This window comes from Triticum urartu, chromosome 7A (genome assembly GCF_056163025.1).
Source record: "Triticum urartu cultivar PI428250 chromosome 7A, HENAU_Tu73, whole genome shotgun sequence".
NCBI lineage: Eukaryota > Viridiplantae > Streptophyta > Magnoliopsida > Poales > Poaceae > Triticum > Triticum urartu.
In genome coordinates this window covers 361,441,040-361,449,071 of record NC_141879.1, presented here as the reverse complement: position 1 = coordinate 361,449,071, position 8,032 = coordinate 361,441,040, and positions in this window count along the sequence as shown.

Below are 8,032 nucleotides of genomic sequence, written 5' to 3'. Positions count from 1 at the left end.
CAAAATGAAGGATGGTGAAGGAGTCGCTGAGATGTACTCTAGGCTTGCTGTTATCACAAATGAGATTGCAGGCTTAGGAAGTGAAGAGATGACCAACAAATTCATCATCAAGAAGATCCTAAGAGCCTTGGATGGAAAATATGATCCCGTGTGCACCTTGATCCAAATGATGCCCAACTACAAAGATCTCAAGTCATTGGTAGAATTGTTGCTCATGAGATGTCACCAAGGATAAGGAAGAGCTCCACAACAAGTCAAGTGGTGCTTATAAAGCTTCATGTGATGCTCCTACAACATCAAATGAGAAACAAGTCTTCAATGAAGAATTGAGCTTAATGGTGAGGAACTTCAACAAATTCTACAAGAATAGAAGCAAAGATAGGAGTTCAAAGTGAAGGTCCTACAATGACAAAAGATCTTCTAGTTGTGATCGCAATTGCAACAATTGTGGAAGATGAGGACATTACTGCAATGAGTGTACAGCTCCCTGCAAGAAAAGAGAAGATTCACCAAGATGGAGAAGTAAAAGATATGAATCACCACTAAGAGAGAGAAGGACTATAGGTGATCGTTATGAACGAAGAACCTCTCGCATAAGCAAGGATTCTTAAAGGAAGGACGAGTCATCAAGCAGCTATACAAAACAAAGATATCAAGCTCATATTGGTGAATGGGTATCCGGCTCCGACTCCGACCACCACTCTGAGAGAAGTTATCACTCCAACTTCGAATATACTCAAGATGAAGGCGTTGCTGGTCTAGCACTTGTGTCAACCAACTCCTATGACATATTTGACTCACCAAATGAAGGAATTGGAAGATGCTTCATGGCTAAAGGCCCAAAGATATCACACCCCGAGTATGTTGATTTCAATAGTGATGAAGATGATTTGCTAGGTGATGATGATTTACGTGTTGACAACTCTAGTGATGAAAAGTATGATGAACTTGCTATTAATCATGCTAATCAAGATGAAACGAATGACAATGATAGGAAGGAGATTGAGCATCTAACTAAAGAACTAAACACTCTTAAGTTAGCTCATGAAACTACTTTAGATGATCATCGAGATCTTTTAAAGACTCAGGAGAAGCTATGCTTTGAGAAGCTAAATTTAGAGCAAGAGCATGGGTTCTCAAAAGCAATCAACAATGATATTTGAAAGAAAAGTTCTTCTTACATTGCCAAGTGTTTTCTCTTGTCTACTTATATGCCACAATTAAAATCTAGTAACAAGCGCAAGAAAGATTCTTCTTCTAGTAATAACAATAATAATGCTAAATCCAGTATTGTTTATTCTAGTAGTTCTCTTGATTCCACTAATGATTCTCTTAGTAAAGTTACACTTGAGCAAGAAAATAGCTTATTGAAGGGAATTATAGATAAAAGTGTTTACGAGAGCTTTGCCAGAAGTAAGCAATTTGAGGAAATTGTACGCAAGCAAGGAAGGCACCGGAAGAATCAAGGTGTTGGTTTTGAGCAAAAGTTCAATGCCAATGGAGTTGAGTGGGAAGAATATCAATACCCCAAGACGAAGTTTGTTCCTCAACAAGAGAAGTATGACCCCACTTCTTTCAAAGGAACACAAGCTCAAGATGATCTTCCACCACAAGACCACAAGCTAAAAGGCAAGGACAAGCTTCAAGAAGAGATTGAGTCATTTGAAGAAGCTCCTAAGGCCATGGTCAAGTGGGTTCCCAAGACTACATCAAGTTCTATTTCATCAAGTACAACTACGACTCCAAGGATTCCCATGAAGATGATGTGGATCCCAAAGAAGAAGAACTAGAGAGTTCTTGAGGGTGACTCCGCCAACATACTTCACTCATATTCATTTTGGCAAGGACAAGTGCAATCAACTTTCATATCTTGCACTAGTTCATGGAGTCACAAAACCTCTTGTTGGTAAAATAAGGGACAAGGTAACCTAATGCTTTCATGGACATTATCATATGTGTGTTTCACTATATGTCTATGGATATCCTTGTGTGTTCCTTGTGGGACTAACCCATGTAGGTATTTAAAGTGCAACTCACTCCAATGGATTGCTCCAAAACATATACATCAACATTGAACAACCACATCTTCAACGCCTACATGAAGTCATCATCGACAAAACCCAAGGTTAGTTCATCCCTCTAAGGGGGGATACCACATCTAGGGGGATCTTTGCTCTAAGAACTGAGATAAAGCAACTCTAATGGTGTGAACTTAACAATGCTTTATGTAAAAGTGGTAACCCCACAACGATGAGTATGACCTACGATCAGATGTTCTCATTTGACTCCTCAGTCAATATACTCATATATAGATGACCTAGTTATCGCCAATTGCTTGATGGATGCTCGTGTGTTTTTGCATGCTTTGCCACATGTTTTATTTGCCATCTTATTGTGTGAGCATGTTGGTTGCATAATTTTCTCCATTAGAGTACATCCATTTGTTGCTTTGATTGTTTGGTTTTTCTTTTTGCCAAATGGATGGACAAGAATGCCTAAGTACTCCCTCTAGCTATCTATGCCTTTTCTTGTCTCAAACTCTATTCATGCTACATCACAAAGTTTGAACAAGTCGAATTCGGACCCTCCGGGTGAGGAGCACTCGGAGACACCGATCCATTAAGGGCTTAACTTCCAAAACCTCTTAATGCATTTCGGTTAGAACAAGTCACTCCTACTCGGTCTCACCAAACTGATTAAGTTGATCTAGGTTTTCATCTCGGTGCAACCGATTTGAACAATTCGGTCACACCGAGTTGCAGCAACTGCAAGCAGTTTTGCATCTAGGTGCCACTGAGTCGTTCCACTCGGTCACACCGACAGCGACTAGGTATATATATACTCCGGGTTGAATGTTTGGAAACTCCTCCAAACACTCGACTGCACCTCCCAGTACTGCCTCCCCTTGGTCTCCGGATCATCGTCGTCGCCCATGACCCCCTGCCACTGGTCTCTGCTGCCGTCAACGGGATCCTCACCGCCGTTGCCGCTGTAGCAAGTCTGTCGCCAAGTTAGGGTACGGATTTGACCCCTTTGTGCGTTCCATAACTCCGATTCTTGCATAAAGTACAATGCCTATGTTCTTCCCACGTATGATGTTGATCTATCCCAAAAAAGAATTCCGTTGAATAGATTTGATGCAAAAACTTACTGATAGAGGCGAGGGGCCCAATCTTTCAATGAGATGGTGGCTATCATTTTGGGTGGAAGTCGACTTTGACGAGCCGACTACGAACGTGCGAGGACGTCGCACCTTAGCAATCACTAAACCAACTCCGAGAAGTTAGTGACCACACCGGAGCACGATCAACCAAACCACGAGGGTCTATTTCCTGCAAGCAACGAAGAACAAGCAAGAAATTGAAATTGCAATTTGGATATTGCGAATATAAGAGGAAAGCTTTATTGATGAATGTGGGGTTCTATAATGTCTTGGTCTGGTCGTTGGACACAAACGAAGTACACGAAGTTGCGGCTATGGCGAACTTTTAATCTAAACAAAACCCAAAGTCTAAACGACGCCCTAAGGGCTGTATATATGGAGGAAGAGGGGGGGGATTTCGTGGCCCTTGGAGGAGGGGTCCGAAACCAACCCTAACTCTTGTTTCCCCACACATACAGACTCTAAAAACAGCCTATACATAAGTATTTCAAAAATACATGGGCCTGGCCCAATAATAAGGTGACGCAGCACCTAGAATAGCCTCTGGACGAAATTTATGAAGTGGCATCTTGTATATTTCGTCCAAGACTTCATGCGCTCCTTATGGTGGCTTCAAAGTCCTGAAATCATCACTTGTAACTCCGTTCTGGATCCCCTTGCGCATGCCATCATCTCCATGCTTGGTCTTGCCAGGCCCTTCATTTGTAAGCAAAACAAATGTATCCAATTATGGCAACATCATATTCTCATGAACATCACAATCATTACTAAGAAACGAAAGTACCTGATAATTTAATTGGCATGCGCAAGCTCTAGTAATTGGTCCAGTATGTATAGGAGCAGGGGCTGTGGGTGTAACAATGGTATTGATGTCCTCATCACTTAGGGTTATTCCTCCGACCATCTCGGACCGACTGATCTGAGGCTCTTGGTCACACCAATTGGCCCTGGCCATTGCACAAGTACAACTCGGTCTGACCGAAGTATACTGATCGGTGCAACCGAAATCACTTTCTCTTTGAATCCCTAGCATCTTGGAGTCACCGAACTGCATTTCGGTCTGATCAAAATTGTGTGTTTAGACTCTGTTAGTGCTTCGGTGTCACCGAGTTTGTCAAATCAGTAGCTCCAAAATGCTTTCTGCAGAAAACTAAAATACGTTTTTGTCTCAATATTTTTTTAAAATAAGTGGCACTTTGTGATGCTCATGCACTTTATCTATACCCAACTATTCACAAGGTCAGTTTCAGCTATGTCAGAGGGCAGTGATAGCTAGAACAAGTCTGAAGAGCAAGTTAATGTCAGTGATGGCACTAGTCCCACAAGCAGTTATGATGAGGGGAGCAGAAGCACTCCCATCAACTTGCCCAAGGCAGCCATCAGGGCAAAGAAGAAGAGAACATCTGAATCTGAGGATGAGGACTTTGTCATTGAGGAGTAAGGGAGTCCTGGATTAGGGGGTCCCCGGGCGTCCGGGACTCATGACATGGGCCGGACTACTAGGCTGTGAAGATACAGGATAGAAGACTTCCCTCCGTGTCCGGAGAGGACTCTCCTTTGCGTGTGTGGCAAGCTTGACGTCCGGATATATGGTTTACTTCCCCTGTAAACTGACCTTGTACAAATCCTAGCCCCCTCCGGTGTCTATATAAACCGAAGGGTTTAGTGTGTAGAGGCAGTCATGATCATACAGGCTAGACATCTAGGGTTTAGCCATTACGATCTCGTGGTAGATCAACTCTTGTAACCCCTATACTCATAAAGTCAATCAAGCAGGACGTAGGGTTTTACCTCCATCAAGAGGGCCTGAACCTAGGTAAACATCGTGTCCCCTACCTCCTGTTACCTTTGATCCTTAGACGCACAGTTTGGGACCCCCTACACAAGATCTGCCGATTTTGACACCGCCATTGGTGCTTTCATTGAGATTTCCTCCATGTTGTCGATAGATGGATCGACGGCTCGCCTCGTCATTAATGACGAAATCACCTCTGGACAAGCCGTAGCTTATGGGAAGATCCTCCAGATCGGCAATTTGGCCATAGGCACCAGTCCGGCCATCAAGCCCAAGGCGGTCCCTCGGATTGCCAAAAATCATCTCCGCATTAACCTCGAAAGCGTCGATAAGATGGATCTGGCAAATGTCTCGTCTTTTAACAAACTGCTAGATCGCATCGCTGCCCTGGGGGTCGCAACGGATTATGACCTGATTGGGCTTAAACTCGATCAGAGGGAAATGAGGTCTCCACTTGTCACCCACCTGGTGACTATTGTGGAAGAACAAGTTGAGGATACCGCTCATCCTATGCTAAAAACAAACTATGTTCGAATCTCTGAGCCCTATGAGCCAGATACTCATCTTCAAGAAGGGACTATCTGTCCCCCGAACATAGAATCCGACACTGAGTCTAAAACCCCCAGACACTCCGGGCCCTGGGCCAATGATCTCAGAAAATTTTCAAAATCCGAATTCCACAATGGGCCAAGGTTCGGATTCAAGCCCACCCACCCACCACAATCAATTCTCTCCAAGAAATTCCGGTCCTCCGGATATATATGATTTAATGTATATACGCCAGCAACCTCTGGAAACAGTACACCATTTTTGGGCTAGATTCCTACTTTTAAAAACAAGATCAAAGATTGCTGCGACAACTATGCGGTATCAGTCTTTTGCCGCAACTGTATGGACGAGCGCATCCTCAATGCCCTCAATCGGTGCCGCATTCTGCACTTTGCCGATTTGGCACACATAGTACAAAAGTATTGCACAATGGAAAGCATCTGGAAAACCCAGACAACTCAGTGGGAGCCACTGGCCTTTAAGCCACCCACCGGCCGAACAAAAAGGATGCACCCTTACGGGGCACCTGATCATTCTTCCACAGAAAGAACAATTCGGCCCTTACCGAGACATAAAACCGTCCTTGATGGATGACTCGACAAGCCCTGTCAGATACACGCGATGCCAAATTCCGAGCCAACTCATAACCTTCGGGCATGTTGGATACTCCGGCAGGTGGCTAAAAGCGGGGAGGCTATCCTCACCAACACTACTCCTACAGGGCATTCCCCCGAGGATAACGACCTTGGCATGTTTACGGTCCTCAAGACCTTTTCTTCAAACAACCGGCGCAAAAGGGCATTCCGCGACCTCGCCAAAGTCAATCACGTAGCCGCTACAAATCCTTGGAATGATATGGCGATAACCTTCAATGCCAATGACGAGCCAAGGGCCCGATCAATCCGAGCACCAGCTGCTTTGGTTCTAAACCCAATTGTAGACGGATTTCGCCTCACTAAAGAGCTGATGGACGGCGCAAGTGGACTGAACCTCATCTACGAAGACACGCTCAATAAAATACAGATGGACATGAGTCGCATTGAGCAAAGCAATACATCCTTTCGAGGAATCATCCCCAGTCGAGAAGCAAGATGCTCAGGGAAAATTAAACTAGATGTGGTATTCGACACACCAGAGAATTATAGGTCCAAAGAGATAATCTTCCAGGTGTCCCCTTTCAACAGCGGATATCATGCCCTGTTAGGGCGAGATGCATTCACACACTTTCAACCCATACCTCATTACGGCTACATGAAGCTCAAAATGCCTGGGCCCAGCGGTGTTATCACTATCTCAAGTGATCCGGGCATAGCACTCCGTGCTGAAAACAAAACCGCATCCCTAGCCCTCGAGGCACTGAGCAAAGCCCTGGCGGCCGAGGAGCTCACCGCTCTGTGTTGTACGGTGGATAGAGATGACATAATTCTTGATAAAAGGCCTAAATCCACTTCTTTCAAGCCAGCAGACGATATAGTCAAATTTCAAGTTCACCCGACGGACCCCAAGAAGACAGCTTCCATTGGGGCACAGCTGGATCCGGTGGTCGACGCTGCATTACACGCGTTCTTGCGCGAGAACTGGGACATCTTCGCCTGGCACCCCTTGGATATGCCAGGAATCCCATGCGCGCTGCCCCAACATAGTCTCAACATACTGAAGGGATACAAGCCAGTCAAGCAAACGCTGCGGCGATTTTCCGAACCCAAACGACATGCTATGGGGGAGGAGCTAGCCAAGGTACTCGAAGTCGGGTTTATCAGAGAGATCAAACATCCGAATTGGCTAGCAAACCTGGTCATGGTGGTGAAGAAGGATAAATCCTGACACTTGTGTGTGGACTTCAAGGACCTTAATAAAGCCTGCCCTAAGGACCCCTTCCCACTACCCCGCATCAACCAGATTATTGATGCAATAGCAGGGCACGACTCACTATGCTTCTTCGACGCATATTCCAGATACCATCAAATCAAAATGAAGGAATCCGATCAAGCCGCAACGGCATTCATCACCCCATACGGGCCCTTCTGCTGAACCATGCCCTTAGGGCTCAAAAATGCTGGCGCCACATAACAACGCATGATTCAAACATGCCTGGAAAAGCAAATCGGCAAGACAGTTGAAGCATATGTGGATGATGTAGTCATCAAAACTAAGCATGTCGAATCATTGGTGGACGACTTACGACTTACATTCGACAACCTCCGAAGATATCACATACGGCTCAATCTGGAAAAGTGCATTTTCGGCGTTCCTGCTGTAAAACTGCTTGGGTTCATTATTTGCAAGAGGGGAATCGAAGCAAACCCAGCCAAATATGAGCCCCGTCACAGTTGGCCACACCAACAGACCTCAAACAGGTCCAAAAACTAGCCGGATGCGTAGCAGCTTTGAGCCGCTTCATTTCCAGATTAGGAGGAAAGGCGCTGCCATTGTATCGCCTGCTCCGACGCACCGACCACTTCGCATGGACGGATGCTGCAATAGATGGACTGGAAGAAATAAAAGCTTTGTTAGCAAGCAACCCA